Source organism: Bufo bufo, chromosome 1, assembly GCF_905171765.1.
Source record: "Bufo bufo chromosome 1, aBufBuf1.1, whole genome shotgun sequence".
Classification (NCBI taxonomy): domain Eukaryota; kingdom Metazoa; phylum Chordata; class Amphibia; order Anura; family Bufonidae; genus Bufo; species Bufo bufo.
This window is the reverse complement of record NC_053389.1, coordinates 25,969,025-25,975,055: the sequence shown is the minus strand read 5'-3', so window position 1 is coordinate 25,975,055 and position 6,031 is coordinate 25,969,025.

The window sequence follows — 6,031 nt, the reverse complement described above, 5'->3', positions numbered from 1 at the left end:
AAACCTATGAGAGTCAAGATGAAACTATTTCTGATGCAGAAGAGCATTTCAAAATATCAGTTGTTTATCCCTTGATAGACATCATGACTGCTTCATTGGAAAGGCGTTTCTCCCAGCTATCTAAACACAATGAACTGTGGGGCTTTTTGTACAACATTATGAGTTTGCCAGAAAAAGAAACACTACAAAATATGTGCAAGACATTAGAAGACATTTTAACCCAGCCTACAGGGGTAGACCTTGAAGGGAAACAGAGGGACATTGATGGGCAACAATTGTTTGAAGAGCTGAAACATATTCAGCCAATGATTTCCCAATCTTTAATTACACCTTTGGAAGTTTTGGAACTCAGAAATTACACACAGTCACATGATCTTTACCGAAATATATGGATTGCAATGAGGATTTTGCTGACTATTCCCATTACCGTTGCAAGTAGTGAAAGGAGCTTCAGCAAACTTAAAGGGGTATTCCCATCTTAATGATCACTGTTAAATCTGTTAATGATTTAACAGTGATCATTTTTCTAAATATATTTAATTAACTAATTCCCACCCCTTAGAAGAAAATGAACATATACAGTCAGGTCCATAAATATTGGGACATCGACACAATTCTACGATTTTTGGCTCTATACACCACCACAATGGATTTGAAATGAAACGAACAAGATGTGCTTTAACTGCAGACTGTCAGCTTTAATTTGAGGGTATTTACATCCAAATCAGGTGAACGGTGTAGGAATTACAACAGTTTGCATATGTGCCTCCCACTTGTTAGGGAACCAAAAGTAATGGGACAGAATAATAATCATAAATCAAACTTTCACTTTTTAATACTTGGTTGCAAATCCTTTGCAGTCAATTACAGCCTGAAGTCTGGAACGCATAGACATCACCAGACGCTGGGTTTCATCCCTGGTGATGCTCTGCCTGGCCTCTACTGCAACTGTCTTCAGTTCCTGCTTGTTCTTGGGGCATTTTCCCTTCAGTTATGTCTTCAGCAAGTGAAATGCAGCTCAATCGGATTCAGGTCAGGTGATTGACTTGGCAATTGCATAACATTCCACTTCTTTCCCTTAAAAAACTCTTTGGTTGCTTTTGCAGTATGCTTTGGGTCATTGTCCATCTGCACTGTGAAGCGCCGTCCAATGAGTTCTGAAGCATTTGGGTGAAGAAGAGCAGATAATATTGCCCGAAACACTTCAGAATTGATCCTGCTGCTTTTGTCAGCAGTCACATCATCAATAAATACAAGAGAACCAGTTCCACTGGCAGCCATACATGCCCACGCCATGACACTACCACCACCATGCTTCACTGATGAGGTGGTATGCTTATGATCATGAGCAGTTCCTTTCCTTCTCCATACTCTTCTCTTCCCATCACTTTGGTACAAGTTGATCTTGGTCTCATCTGTCCATAGGATGTTGTTCCAGAACTGTGAAAGCTTTTTTAGATGTCATTTGGCAAGCTCTAATCTGGCCTTCCTGTTTTTGAGGCTCACCAATGGTTTACATCTTGTGGTGAACCCTCTGTATTCACTCTGGTGAAGTCTTCTCTTGATTGTTGACTTTGACACACATACACCTACCTCCTGGAGAGTGTTCTTGATCTGGCTAACTGTTGTGAACGGTGCTTTCTTCACCAGGGAAAGAATTCTTCGGTCATCCACCGCAGTTGTTTTCCGTGGTCTTCCAGGTATTTTGGCTTTGCTGAGCTCACCGGTGCGTTCCTTCTTTTTAAGAATGTTCCAAACAGTTGTTTTGGCCACGCCTAATGTTTTTGCTATCTCTCTGATGGGTTTGTTTTGTTTTTTCAGCCTAATGATTGCTTGCTTCACTGATAGTGACAGCTCTTTGGATCTCATCTTGAGAGTTGACAGCAACAGATTCTAAATGCAAACAGCAGACTGGACATGACCTCTGGACCTTTTATCTGCTCATTGTAATTGGGATAATGAGGGAATAACACACACCTGGCCATGGAACAGCTGAGAAGCCAATTGTCCCATTACTTCTGATCCCTTAACAAGTGGGAGGCACATATGCAAACTGTTGTAATTCCTACACCGTTCACCTGATTTGGATGTAAATACCCTCAAATTAAAGCTGACAGTCTGCAGTTACAGCACATCTTGTTCGTTTCATTTCAAATCCATTGTGGTGGTGTATAGAGCCAAAAATCTTAGAATTGTGTTGATGTCCCAATATTTATGGACCTGACTGTACTTACCTGACTGTTGTCTTCCGTATCCCCTGGTTACGGCCACCGCTCTTCTCAGGAATCGCGGTGGCCGCGCTTGCGCAGACGACTTCTTCTCTTCTCCCGGCCGGCCGTGCGCAGTCCCGAAAGCGCACACCGAGGCCGCGCATGCGCTATGGTGATTTCTTCCTGGCCAGTATAGTTTACTTGCCAGGAAGAAGTCACCAGGGCGCATGCGCGGCGGCGTGCGCGGTCAGTCCAGCGTGCGGCCCAGCCGGGAGAAGACTTCAATCAAGATGGAGCCCGCTCCCTGCCGAAACCAGGAAGTGGACAGCGAGCAGGTAAGTATGAAACTGCGTGATGAGAATACCCCTTTAAATTGATAAAAACATATCTACGTACCACAATGACGGATGAAAGGCTATCATCACTTGCAATTCTTTCCATCGAAAGTGAACTAGCTGAAAAGCTAGACTATTCAGCAGCTATAGATGCTTTTGCAGCTGCAAAGTCTAGAAAGGTGGATTTTTTCTAAAACTTTTTCCATCACATTTGTTGAACTGTTTCCTGAATACATCAATAATCAACTCCAGTTCCGTTACAATTGTTACATTTTCTTGTGTTACAAAAGACAGAAATGGATGTTTTTCTGTAGTCGTTTACTTTATTCTTTAGTAGACTGATCATAGTTATCATATTTGTCATAAAGTAAGACATGCTTTTGTCATTTAAAATAGTAACATAGGCAATTTCTACAAATCTGGGATATAACACACAGACTACTTGATACCAGTGGCCTTCTGAAATCTACACCTTTGTGGGATTTAAGTATACCAGACCTTTGTAACTTGCACTGTGCTCGGCTTTGGATTAATAAGGGACTTGTTCCTAAAGTAGATACTTGACTCTGGTTCTATTATTCTATTTGCAACCCTGGCCTCAGAATATGCCCGCCCTCAGTCCATATGCAATTGTCGCACGCCCTTAGATCACAATATTCAACCATTCCGCCATGTCATTTCAGAGTCTGTCATACTCAATATCCTCACTGGTCTTTCCCCTAAAAAACTGATCTCAGTATTATGTTCTGCTATTATGCTGCCTGGTGCTACCTGCAGAGCCTACGTTAAAAAAATGTACTTGGGAGAGGGAGGTTGGTCCGCTGGATGATGAGGAGTGGGAGAGTACCCTCTCTGCTGTGGTCCAGGTCTCGACACACTTGTGTGATGGGCTTCTTGCCCTTTACACCCACCATAGAGCCCATCTTACTCTGGTACTTCTCGCTAAATACCGCCAAGGTTAATCGGACCTTTGCCCTAAATGTGTTTTAGAGAGAGTTTCATTTTTCTATATCATGTGGCTCTGTCCTGAGGCCAGTACATAGTGGTCTCAAATAATGCCCTTCCTGCACAATCGTATGGGCTGTCCCATTTCAGTAGATCCTAAGATTTGTCTTGTAAACATTATCCCTGAAACCATCACTAGCAAAACTACTAGGGTGTTCCTCCTTGTGTCCCTAAACATTGCATGAAAGCTCTATACCAAATTCTGGATTCAGCTGTTGGTCCTGATTGAGAAACACTGGATCTGGTTGGTTAATGCCATTCTCCTGTATCACAAAGCACTTTATCAGGCAAGAGGTGGGCATCATTGGTTTCTCAAAATTCAGTCGGTTTGGAAGCATTCCCTGCATTCTTCCATATGAGTCTTGCCATCTATGCTTTGAATCTGGTTTTATATGTTACTTGGTTTTTGTACATTTACTTGCGTGTTGAGACCTGCTGTGATTGGGTTTTAGTTAGTCAATAAATGCTAACATGACAGTTTTTTGGTTTTGCACATTATTGATGATTGTATTTCATGACTACTCTTCTAAGGGTATTGCCTTCCTTTATACTGCAGTTCTCCTGCACCACTCTGCCTGCCACTTTTAGCAGTTTAAGCAGTAATTTATGATTTTCTTTTGCTCTCAATAAATCTTGTGTTAAGCATAAAAAAAATATATATACAGTACAGACCAAAGGTTTGGACGCACCTTCTTATTCAAAGAGTTTTCTTTATTTTCATGACTATGAAGGCATCAAAACTATGAATTAACACATGTGGAATTATATACATAACAAACAAGTGTAAAACAACTGAAAATATGTCATATTCTAGGTTCTTCAAAGTAACATAGTAACATAGTAACATAGTACATAAGGCCGAAAAAAGACATTTGTCCATCCAGTTCGGCCTGTCATCCTACAAGTTGATCCAGAGGAAGGCAAAAAAACCCTGTGAGGTAGAAGCCAATTTTCCTCACTTTAGGGGAATAAAAAATTCCTTCCCGACTCCAATCAGGCAATCAGAATAACTCCCTGGATCAACGACCCCTCTCTAGTAGCTATAGCCTGTAATATTATTACACTCCAGAAATACATCCAGGCCCCTCTTGAATTCCTTTATTGTACTCACCATCACCACCTCCTCAGGCAGAGAGTTCCATAGTCTCACTGCTCTTACCGTAAAGAACCCTTTTCTATGTTTGTGTACAAACCTTCTTTCCTCCAAACGCAGAGGATGTCCCCTCGTCACAGTCACAGTCCTGGGGATAAATAGATGATGGGATAGATCTCTGTACTGCCCCCTGATATATTTATACATAGTAATTAGATCTCCCCTCAGTCGTCTTTTTTCTAACGTGAATAACCCTAATTTTGATAATCTTTCAGGGTACTGTAGTTGCCCCATTCCAGTTATTACTTTAGTTGCCCTCTTCTGGACCCTCTCCAGCTCTGCTATGTCTGCCTTGTTCACAGGAGCCCAGAACTGTACACAGTACTCCATGTGTGGTCTGACCAGTGATTTGTAAAGTAGTAGGAATATGTTCTCATCACGGGCATCTATGCCCCTTTTGATGCAACCCATTATCTTATTGGCCTTGGCAGCAGCTGCCTGACACTGTTTTTTGCAGCTTAGTTTGCTGTTTATTAAAATTCCTAGATCCTTTTCCATGTCAGTGTTACCGAGTGTTTTACCATTTAGTATGTACGGGTGACTTGCATTATTCCTTCCCATGTGCATAACTTTACATTTGTCAGTGTTAAACCTCATCTGCCACTTATCTGCCCAAGCCTCCAATCTATCCAGATCCCTCTGTAGTAGTATACTGTCCAAAAGTAGCCACCTTTTGCTTTGATTACTGCTTTGCACACTCTTGGCATTCTCTTGATGAGCTTCGAGAGGTAGTCCCCTGAAATGGTCTTCCAACAGTCTTGAAGGAGTTCCCAGAGATGCTTAGCACTTGTTGGCCCTTTTGCCTTCACTCTGCGGTCCAGCTCACCCCAAACCATCTCGATTGGGTTCAGGTCCGGTGACTGTGGAGGCCAGGTCATCTGGCGCAGCACCCCATCACTCTCCTTCATGGTCAAATAGCCCTTACTTTCAAAGTTTTCCCAATTTTTCGGCTGACTGACTGACCTTCATTTCTTAAAGTAATGATGGCCACTCGTTTTTCTTTACTTAGCTACTTTTTTCTTGCCATAATACAAATTCTAACAGTTTATTCAGTAGGACTAGTAGCTGTGTCTCCACCTGACTTCTCCTCAACGCAACTGATGGTCCCAACCCCATTTATAAGGCAAGAAATCCCACTTATTAAACCTGACAGGGCACACCTGTGAAGTGAAAACCATTTCAGGGGACTACCTCTTGAAGCTCATCAAGAGAATGCCAAGAGTGTGCAAAGCAGTAATCAAAGCAAAAGGTGGCTACTTTGAAGAACCTAGAATATGACATATTTTCAGTTGTTTCACACTTGTTTGTTATGTATATAATTCCACATG